We start from the raw sequence: 12,179 nt of genomic DNA on the forward strand, positions 1-12,179 counted from the left end.
AAAAAGTTGGAGTTGCATATCTGCCAGTTCCTAGCCATTTCCATACTGCCCTACCCCTAACTATGTTTTCTGATTTTCTGAAATTTTTTTTTTTGCATATTTCTTTTTGCCACTGAACAATCATGGAATTAAACTTTTTTTCCTCTTATTTAAAAAAAACTGCATTTATTGTGGCATCATGTGGTTAAATATTGGGACCCATCAATAGTAAGAATCTTCTCATCTCCTCTTTGTTTGGCTGGAGATCTGTCTTAGGGATTCTCTCTAACAAAGGCCTAATTCTCTGTGTCCAGCTGTGTATTTTGCCCCATGATTCTATCAACCCGCAGAGTAAAATACAGAGCAATTTTTAACGGAAGTGGAGATACAGCGATTCTCGCCCGATTCTTAGGCTTCCAGAAGATGCTGACACTCTTCTCAGGTTTCAAGACCTGATGTAAATACATACTATTAATATAATCTTTTGCATATCTGACCATGCCCCTTTCAAAATTGACAGATGCTGTGTGCCCACTTACTGTAATTATTCCCAAAGTGTATATTTTTACCACTTAATTGTAAACATTGTTTATAATGGAAGCCAAAGAAGAGATACTGATGCTAAAGACAGAATCTTCGCAAATTATATCCCAAGAAATAATAAATTTAATAAAGAATCATGAGACCCAAAGTGCTAACGATCAGGAAGAGAGAATGTATCATTTTCTAACATTGCCTTATTGAATATAAATGAATGAAGGTTTCCTTTATTATATTTGTGTCGTTGGGCACTCCAAATCGCAAATAGGACTTTTGACATAAACATACAGTCAAGAACTGAGTTATTATATTTATAATGACAATATCCTATCTGGTATCTTCAATCAAAAACATGACGACTAATCTCAATTCATACAACTCAATAACAAATGTGTTAATATATTGATTTCAAAAAAGAGACTGATGCCAGTGTATATCTTTCTTTCTTTCATTCCTATATTCTATTTTTTAATGTTTTGAAACAAAATTTAATTTTAAATATGCTTATGAACTCTAGTTAGCTGTTCAAGTCCCATCTGCCTAGGAAAACATCAAAATAAGATGTGTAGAGCATACAATCACCTTGCATCCAACAACTGTTTCAGCCAGGTTTTCAGGATAAGGTTGACTTCATGGAAAATCATGACTATTTTTTCATTCATTCATTCTTAGGGAAGCAAATACTTAACAATTATCTGACCTCATTATAAAGTTATAAGGTCTCAGTTCAAATCCAGTGGCAATCGCTTATGTCATTACCATTACATTGTTACTTTCTGAGTTGTTTCCTTATCTTCCAAAGGATATGTCCACTAAAAAATATAGTCATGACCTGAAAGTAGATAGTTATTTAATTCGGTGGGAATGTTTAGGACTATGAGCCCAGGAGACAGTAACTCAGTAACTCTGTGAAAGCTGCTCCAGGGAGGCAGGAGGGGAAGTTAGGCTACATACAGTTTTGCAACAAAGGGAGCAGACAGTCTGAAGCTCAAAAGTAGGCATCTAGTTAAGGAATTTAGCATTCTATGTATGGGAAGATGGAAGCCTCTGGGCTCACTGAATTCATTCCTTAATATGCACCTCTGCTATCTGGCACTAATCCTGTTTCCTTGTTCCCCTTGCTTCTTGCATTCCCCCAGTTCCTCAGCAATTACCTTGGGAGGTGGTAGCATCCACTGGATCACAGTTTTCAGTTCAGTTCAGTCACTCAATTGTCTTGGACTCTGCGACCGCATGGACTGCAGCACGCCAGGCATCCCTGTCCATCAGCAAATCCTGGAGCTTGATCAAACTCATGTCCATTGAATCAGTGATGCCATCCAACCATCTCATTCTCTGTCATCCCCTTCTCCTCCAACCTTCAATCTTTCCCAGAATTGGGGTCTTTTCCATGGAGTCAGTTCTTCACATCAGGTGGCCAAAGGATTGGAGTCTCAGCTTCAGCATCAGTCCTTCCAGTGAATATTCAGGACTGATTTCCTTTAGGGTTGACTGGTTTGATCTCCTTGCAGTCCAAGGGACTCTCAAGAGTCTTCTCCAACACCACAGTTCAAAAGTTGGATCACAGATCAAAACTTGGATCACAATTTTAGGAGCTCTCATTCACATTTAGAGACCAGAAATTGCTGATGGTGGTGACATTAATTGTTTACTGATATGGCAGGAGATATTTTCATTTCACAGATATAATAATGATATTTTCCTAAACATTTTATTTAAAATTAAATTAGATAACCTATGGAAAACAAAAAGCATGACTTTTGGTATGAGATAGCTCTGATACTTTTCTACATATCTGAATAGAAACTGACAAGTCTCTAACAGAAAGGGAACTACAAAGCCTGGAGTTATACAACTGTAAAGTATACCAGTCCTAAATTTGAATGTATCAAATAACAATAACGGGCTTCCCTGGTACCTCAGATGGTAAAGCATCTACCTACAATGCAGGAGACCTGGGTTCAATCCCTGGAGATCCCCTGGAGAAGGAAATAGAAACCCACTTCAGTATTCTTGCCTGGAGAATTCCATGGACCAACGAGCCTGGTAGGCTACAGTCCATGGGGTTGCAAAGAGTCAGACACGACTGAGAGACTTCACTCAATAACAATGACACAGTCCCAAAACATACAAAGCTAAAGATGACAGAACTAAAAGAGAAATAGGCAATCTCATAATCATGGCTTCCCTGGTGGCTCAGATAGTAAAGAATCCACCTGCAGTTCAGGTAAATAGGTTCTATCCCTGGGTCAGGAAGATTCCCTGGAGAAGGGAATGTCAACCCACTCCAGTATCCTTGCCTGGAGAATTCCATGGACTGAGGAGCCTGGTGGGCCCATCGTCCATGGATCCACAGAGTCTCAATGAGTCAGACAAGACTGAGCGACTAAAGCAACTAACCTTAGCACAATCATAGCAGAAGACTTTAACATACCTCACTAAATCACTTAAGCAACATATCATGACAATAAAACAAATGAAGAAACATAGGAATAGTAACTATACAAGAGCCATAAGGATTCTCAGCAAAAGCAAAACTAGTTCCAATCCTGTTGATTTTGTCTGATCAAAATGTCAAGTTTATAAAAGACTTGAACCCAAAGAATGAACTTAACCTAATTGACATATATAGAACACTGATCAACTTAATTATTTATCTAATATATGAAAAATATACTTTATATTATAAAATATTTGGAAATGAATGATAGTGAGTACGGTATATGTTTCATATTTAAGGGATGCAATGATAAAATATATTTAGGAGATTAGGGTATAAGTGAATGAATGTAGACTCCTGAAACCTCCCCACTTTTATTCTTGCAAAAAGCTAAATTTGTTGATTTCTGCAAAGTTTCTATGGGTCTTCCTCAATGGCTCAGTGGGTAAAGAATCGACCTGCAATTCAGAAGATGCAAGAGAGGCAGTTCAATCCCTGGGTTGGAAAGATCCCCTGGAGGAGGAAATGGCAACTCACTTCAGTATTTTTGCTTGGAGAATTACACGGACAGAGGAGCCCAGTGGGCTACAGTCCATAAGGTCACAAAGAGTCAGATAGGACCAAGCGACTAAGCACATACACACACATATGCAAAGTTTCTATAAAGTAAAGAAGCCATGGGCTGAAAAGAACCCAGAGATCTGGGATCACTGTCTTTTATGTTATTGAGAGTGAGAGTCAGAGACACTAAAGAAAAATCTGCTACCCACAGGTAGAGAATTCCACTTTCTTTTTCAGATTGTGTTAGGTACATTTTCAGTGCAAGTTAGCCATGATTCTTTGTGAGAGTCTCAATAGCTCTCCAAATCCAGACAAGGATAGTTTGAGAAAACTGAAATAAGCCAGACACAGAATGACAAATACTGTGTGATCTCACTTATACATGGAGTCTAAAATAGGAAAACTCATGGAAACACAGGATAAAATGGTGGCTGCTAAGGGCCTAGGGGTGGGGAAAATGAGGAGATGTTGGTCAAAGGGTACACATTTCAAAACACAGGATGAATAAATCCTGGAGATCTAAGGTACAGCATGATGCCTATAGTTAAAAACATTGTATTGTATTCTTGAAATGTGCTAAGAAAGCAGATTCTAAGTGTTCTCATGACAAAAAGATAGAGAGAAGGAAGGAAGGAAGAAAAGAAAAGAAAAGATGGATGTTATTTAGTTCATTATAATGATCATTTCATAATATGCATGTACATCAAAATATCAAGTTGTACATCTTAAAATAAAATGTATACAACTTTTATTTGTCAATTTTATTTCAATTAAAAAAAAAAAACTACATGCTGTGGGGAACTGAGAAGAAAACAGAAAATATAAGGAAATAGAAACTTATTTAAACCACTTCTGAGATTGCAAATTTTTAAAAGTCTTTAAAGAGCAAGTTAGCAATATAAAGAACTTGAAGATGCTCATTTTCCATAATAGTTCTGTTACTAGGTGTATAGCCTAATAATAGCCTTCCCTGGGTGGCTCAAAGGGTGAAGAATCTGCTTGCAGTGGAGGAGACCTGAGTTCAGTCCCTGAGTCAGGAAGATCCCCTGGTGAAGGGAATGGTGACCCAATCCAGTATTCTTGCCTGGAGAATTCCATGGACAGAAGAGCCTGGTGGGCTATGGTCCTCTGATGTGTGTGCTGTGCTTAGTCACTCAGTTGTGTTCAACTCTTTGCAACCACATAGACTGCAGCCCACCAGGCTCCTCTGTCTATGGGGATTCTCCAGGCAAGAATACTGGAGTGGGTTGCTATGCCCTCCTCCAGGGGATCTTATCAACCCAGGTATCGAATCCAGCCCTCCCACATTGCAGGCAGATTCTTTACCATCTGGGCCACTAGGGAAGCCCATGGGCTACGGTCCACGGATCACAAAGAGTCGGATATAACTGAGAAGCTAACACACTAGCCTATGCCATCATTTTTCAAATTGTTGATTACAACTCATCAAGAGATTGCCAATTCAGTTTAGTAGATCTCTGTGTGTGTACATGCCTGGTAAGTTGCTTCAGTCATGTCCTACTCTTTGTGACCCCATGGACTGTTAGCCCACCAGGCTCCTCTGTCCATGGGATTCTCCAGGTAAGAATACTGCAGTGGGTTGTCATGCTCTCCTCCAGGGGATCTTCCCAACTCAGGAATCGGACCCGCATCTCCTACAGCTTATGTATTCTTTACCACTGAGCCACTGGGGAAGTCTTAGTGGGTCCCTATCCACTTTAATTTACCCACAACATAATAGAAGACAAAACAACAGCACAAATTTTATTCATATTTTCATATGTATGTGTGTGTACATGTGTATGAGAATGTAGAAAAGGTAAAGGTAAGTATCTTTCCATGTAGGTATGCATGCATATAGGCAGGTCCTGAGTCACAAAATAAAATGCATTTGTTTATGTGGGATTATAGTACAGAAAGTTGAAATACAATTTTCCTGGAGAAACACTCCCATGTAGGCACATGGATATGACATGTAAATGTTTACAGAGATGCTTACTGAATCATTTGCTATAGTCATGGGTAATGGTAAATAATTAGATGTCCTTAAATTAAAGATTGGTAGAGAATTATTATTAGACTTGACCACATGCTACCAGTTAATAATCCAAATAAATGCACTAGTTTCTTATGAACCACATTATAATACTGAACACAAACAGCAAGTTGAAAAAGTATGTGTATAAAATTTATGAAATGAAACATAAGATAAATAATATCACATAACTTTATAGATAGATGTACAGGGTGTGCATCTATAAAAAAAAATTGTATACATGGTGAGAATACAAAGGGCTTCCCAAGTGGTTCAGTGGTAAAAAAAATTCGCCTGCAATGCAGGACACATGGGAGATGTGAGTTTGACCCCCAGGTCTGGAAGACCGCCTGGAGGAGAAAATGGCAACCCCGTCCAGTATGCTTGCCTGGGAAATCCCATGGACAGAGAAGCCTGGTGGGTCAATGGGGTCACGATGAGTTGGACAGAATTGAGAGGCTGAGCACACACCCACACATGCAGGATACAAAATGGATACAAAAGTGCTCCAGGTAGTAGTCACCTCTAGCTTGGTTATCTTTATCCAGTAAGGACAGCGGGTCATAGTTGGGATAATTAGGAATCAGCTATAATACAAAATTATATTTCTTTCCAAAAAGGAATATAAGGAATATAAGGCAATATTATATTGGCATACCTGAGTGTTTGCAATGTCTCACAAATAATTTTTTAAATGAAATTAGATGAACTAGGTTTAGAAACTGTTACTGGAGCAAGAGGAGAATTATAACTAGTTATAATTATGACATCTGTATTTAAATACACTAATAATGCAATAGAGAAACTGATACATCCCCAAGAACATCCAACATATGCCCATGTTATGATTGTTGTGTCAAGATGGAATAACTTTTAATTTAACAGAAAAAAAGACAGTGGAAAAAACTTCCTAACTGCAAAATTAGGAGACTTGAGAGATTTAAAGGCAGATGGAAATTGACTAAATTTCAGACTTACATGTGTTATCTTAGCCAGGGGTCAGTTAAAATAACCAGCTTCTTCCTGAAGTGCCTCCACATATCTGTGAAATGTTAACTCCAAAAATATTTAAGTAGCTATAAAAATGCTAAAAATGGGAAAACACCTTCAACTCACATTGTCATCCATGGTTTTGCCAAATACTTAATTTTCCTTTAGGCTGAAATGTTTACCAGATGAATGATTCCAATCACAAATGCAGACTATTTAGAATGTGGTTGCACTCTCCACAAAAATCCAACTTAACAGAAAGTATTTTTCAAACCACTGCCATATGTTAGGGCCAAAGGCTGTTTGTAAATTAACTGTTTCGTATTTTTACAGAAGCACTTTACCTACATGTAAAAGGAAAATGAGCAAACTCATAAATTAGTGCTTTCATGTTCCACAAAGAGCTCAATGCAAAATACACATTTATTATATCAGCAGAGAGATTTTGTCTTTACTTTTGTTTGCTATTAAAAGACCACCCACACTTATAAGAAAATCCATAGTGCACCAATTTGTTATATAAACTCATTTGATCAGTTGAGCTCCTTGGAACTTAGCTACCTGTGGAGGAGAAGCTCTGAGGTGATCCCTGGTATATCAGATTTTTATGTAATTCTTTTCCCTTGAGTGTGGGAAGAAACTGAGACTTGCTTTTAGTCAACCAAATATGACAGAAGTGATGGAGCAGTCACTGTGATTACATTCCGTTACAAAAGAACGTATCTTAGGAGGATGTGCCAAGAGACATTCTTGGATTTAAAGGCATGGCTGCCATGGTGTAAGATGGTCTGTAAGGGCATCTCTAAGAAGGTATAGGAAAGGACTGTAGTGCCCTTTAAGAGCAGTGGGCCACTCTCAGCTAAGCAAGTAATAAGCAGGGACCTCAGTCCTAGAATCACAAGGAATTCGACCGAAACCCACAAGAGGTAGAACAAGTATTCTGAGCTTCAGAAAGGAACAGAGTCCTGGTGATAAACTGATTGCAGTCTCATTAGACAATGAGCAGAGAACCACTTCTACTGTGCCTGGATCTCTGATCCACAGAACTGTGAGGTAGTAAATTTATGCTGTGCTAAGCATCTAAGTTTGGGTAATCTGCTATGCGGCAATAGACAACTAATGCAATTCCCCTTCTGTGAAAAAGCTAGGTTATTGGTGTCCTCAGTTCTGAGTGTGCATCACACTTACTCAAGTTCTCTTTAAAAATTAAAAAAAAAATGCAAGGGTTATATGAAAGTCTGAACCCCTCCAGCAAACTGACTGATCAGAATTTTGAGAGATGAGGCTGAATACTAATTTTTTAAAGATTCCCAGGTGATTCTGATGACACTGATTTGATCTCTAAGATCGTTTTTAGTTATAAATATCTGTATAAACGACATTTGGCATTCATAGGCTGCTGCACTTACTTCCTTTCATCTCTTTGTATAGTAAATCACACAGGATATTTGCTGTAGCTCCAGAGACCAATTTTTAAAATACGGAAATGGTTGTGCTTGATAAATATAATCTATCTTTGGCCATCTTCCAAGCCAATATATCCTCAACCAGGGTGGAGTTATTTGCTTTCCCTCTTAGAGAAGTAAGAAAGGAGGGAGGGAGGGAGGGAGAAAAACACATACAGACAGAAATACACAGATTTTAAAGACCTACACAAAAGGTGGCTACAAATAAGTTTGGGGTGTGGGAGAACAGGTACATCTTAATACTTTCATTTTTCTTATATCTAAACCCCAAACGTTCTCATCTCAACTCCTGTTGGACAAAAATCCTCATATTTTCTCCTGACTATTTTTCATGCCAATACCTGAGAAAAACTCTGTTCCTCACCGTCATCAATCTATAAAGAGAGAGGAAAATATAGGGAAGGAAAGTAGAAACTAAACCTTCAAGAATGCTCACCTATAAATTAAAGTTCTATCTTACTTATATTTTAAAAGTAATAAAAAATAAAATAAAATAAAAGTAATAGTCCAATGGAATAGAGCCAGAGAGTTTTTCTTTCCTCCATTTCCTTTTAATTTATATTTTCCCAAAGCCAAGACACTATGAAGAAAATCTGTAAAAACTGTAGGGCTAGATGAATTGATTTTTGGTTTTTGTCTTCAAAGAAGAGGAATAACCAGAGCAGACAGAGCATCAGATGGTAACTTATCAGGGCACGTGCCTCAATTAATGCTTTGACGTAGTGACCTCTATAACCCTGGTTCGGGGCCCCATGCTTGTGGAGTTTTTAAATGCAACTATAAATCCTGAATAGATGGGTCATTCTAGGTTGCCCTCTTTTTGAATAGGGTCAAATCGCTTTCCTGGCAGATTTCCTTTAGGCTGATTTATTATATTGCTGGGGAAAAAAATGAATGCATGAAACTTTTGTCCCTTTCTTCTAATCACTATCCCCATGCAGCATTCATAAAATCCATGCATGGTGACTGAACGAGTCATTAGGAGTTCAAAAGGCAGCCTCCTAGAAATTCAAATGGAACGTTTCTTTTATGAATGCAACAATAAACCACAAAAGTTAGATGGGAAGTAAATATTTTGCAGTCTCATCTTCAAAGTCAAAGAATTCTCAGAGATTCTTTTTTCTCTGTTTTTAGATTTCAGGTCAATGGCCTGAGATTAGGAATCCTTAAATAGCCGATGTTTCAAATAGAAAGTTGGGTGGGTGTTTTCTATTTCCCTTCTTCTTTCTCTTTCCAGCACCACTGTCTCCTCTCACCTCCATCCCAAGACCTACTATTAATCTGTTCTGTGGGAGTTGCTTTTGGAGCAAAGATTGACCTTCAATCAGCACTCGTGCTCTCTTAATAAGACCCTTTATTGTATTTCAATCAACATTTATACTCTCAATAGCTCTAATAATGACTTCAGGTTGGGGTCTCACATTTCAAATTCTGATTGGGCTGCCACTTGACACTTTGATAAGGGGATATCCTCTGTCACTTGCACTTCTTTTCTGCTGTATAAATATTTATGTTCAATTTAAATCTCTGCTGGCTACACTTACCTTTTTCACTATGACACAGAATCTAACATCTCTCCCCAGGATATTCTCACTGAATATTGAACTCATTATAGGAATAGTGGATATGACATCACTTCTCTTATAATAAATCCAACCAATCATACCGTATTTTCATTGCCACTAGAACATTCAATTTCCTTGATAATAGCTTTAATTGTTGCTAACAACAATATGCTTTCAGAGCTCTTCATTTTCATCAGCAACATAAAGATTTGTTTGTCTCCTTTTCCAGGAGTAACCTTTCCCCCAGGCGCAGGGGTGGGGAATGTTACTTCAAAACCATGAAAAATGCATTGGGCATGTCTAGGGAATAAAGGAGGGGGCAACAGAGAACAAGATGGTTGGATGGTGTCATCAACTCAATGGACATGAATCTGAGAAAACTCTGGGCTATAGTGAAGGGCAGGGAAAGAAGCCTGGTGTGCGGCAGCCCATGGGGTCACAGAGATGGACAGGACTGAGCAACTGAACAACAATAAGGGAGTAGAGAAAAATGTACCAAATGGAACAGTAAAGTCTGGAGTACGTGGTTACCTTCCCTAGATGAGGACTTTGCTTTTACACTTCAGAGTCCCCTCACCCATAATGAAAATTTCTGCCTTGGTAACTAAGCTAAAGTTTCTCCACTTGCATGATAGTGATCTCACTGGCACACAACAAATCCCTATGCTATTACAAAGTACACTTCTCTCCCTTCATCTGTCCTCATGAAAATGGTCAGAATATGAGGGAAGGAATGGTATGTTCTAACACCTCATTGGTCAGTTTGCACACTCACTTCAATGGACCTATGTTTACCTATGAATCTGAACAAGGAATTAGATCAATGATGAGGAACTGTTTTTTATGTGTAATGTCTCAAGTAGAAAAAGTATAGACACTGATTTTTGGAAGCAATTTTGACAGAATGTGATCCACTGGAGAAGGGAATGGCAAGCCACTTCAGTATTCTTGCCTTGAGAACCCCAGGAACAGTATGAAAAGGCAAAATGATAGGATACTGAGAGAGAAACTCCCCAGGTCAGTAGGTGCCCAACATGCTACTGGAGATCAGTAGAGAAATAACTCCAGAAAGAACCAAGGGATGGAGCCAAAGCAAAAACAATACCCAGCTGTGGATGTGACTGGTGATAGAAGCAAGGTCCGATGCTGTAAAGAGCAATATTGCATAGGAACCTGGAATGTTAGGTCCATGAATCAAGGCAAATTGGAAGTGGTCAAACAAGAGATGGCAGGAGTGAATGTCAAGATTCTAAGAATCAGCGAACTGAAATGGACTGGAATGGGTGAATTTAACTCAGATGACCATTATATCTACTACTGTGGGCAGGAATCCCTCAGAAGAAATGGAGTGGCCATCATGGTCAACAAAAGAGTCTGAAATGCAGTACTTGGATGCAATCTCAAAAATGACAGAATGATCTCTGTTCATTTCCAAGGCAAACCATTCAACATCACAGTAATCCAAGTCTATGCCCCAAACAGTAATGCTGAAGAAGCTGAAGTTGAACGGTTCTATGAAGACCCACAAGACCTTTTAGAACTAACACCCAAAAAAGATATCCTTTTCATGACAGGGAACTGGAATGCAAAATTAGGAAGTCAAGAATAACCTGGAGTAACAGGCAAATTTGGCCTTAGAAAATGGAATGAAGCAGGGCAAAGACTAATAGAGTTTTGCCAAGAAAATGCACTGGTCATAACAAACACCCTCTTCCAACAACACAAGAGAAGACTCTATACATGGACATCACCAGATGATCAACATTGAAATCAGATTGATTATATTCTTTGCAGCCAAAGATGGAGAAGCTCTATACAGTCAGCAAAACAAGACCAGGAGCTGACTGTGGCTCAGACCATGAACTCCTTATTGCCAAATTCAGACTTAAATTGAAGAAAGGAAAACCACTAGACCATCCAGGTATGACCTAATTCAAGTCCGTTATGATTATACAGTGGAAGTGACAACTAGATTTAAGGGCCTAGATCTGATAGATAGAGTGCCTGATAAACTATGGAATGAGGTTCGTGACACTGTACAGGAGACAGGGATCAAGACCATTCCCATAGAAAAGAAATGCAAAAAAGCAAAATGGCTGTCTGAGGCGGCCTTACAAATAGCTGTGAAAAGAAGAGAAGTGAAAAGCAAAGGAGAAATGGAAAGATATAAACATCTGAATGCAGAGTTCCAAAGAATAGCAAGAAGAGATAAGAAAGCCTTCTTCAGCGATCAATGCAAAGAAATAGAGGAAAACAACAGAATGGGAAAGACTAGGGATCTCTTCAAGAAAATCAGAGATACCAAAGGAACATTTCATGCAAAGATGAGCTCGATAAAGGACAGAAATGGTATGGACCTAACAGAAGCAGAAGATATTAAGAAGAGATGGGAAGAATACACAGAAGAACTGTACAAAAAAGATCTTCACGACCCAGATAACCACGATATGTGATCACTGACCTAGAGCCAGACATCCTGGAATGTGAAGTCAAGTGGGCCTTAGAAAGCATCACTATGAACAAAGCTACTGGAGGTGATGGAATTACAGTTGAGCTATTCCAAATCCTGAAAGATGATGCTGTGAAAGTGCTGCACTCTATAT

The 12,179-nt window shown here is 38.6% G+C and overlaps 1 protein-coding gene across 2 annotated transcripts in view; it reads right to left on the minus strand.

Annotated features, from left to right (window-relative positions):
• The window catches only part of LRRC4C (leucine rich repeat containing 4C), a 1,431,417-nt gene that overhangs the window by 587,594 nt on the left and 831,644 nt on the right, over window positions 1–12,179 (minus strand). The gene's annotated exons all lie outside the window — the stretch shown is intronic.

This window comes from Bos javanicus, chromosome 15 (assembly GCF_032452875.1).
Source record: "Bos javanicus breed banteng chromosome 15, ARS-OSU_banteng_1.0, whole genome shotgun sequence".
Classification (NCBI taxonomy): domain Eukaryota; kingdom Metazoa; phylum Chordata; class Mammalia; order Artiodactyla; family Bovidae; genus Bos; species Bos javanicus.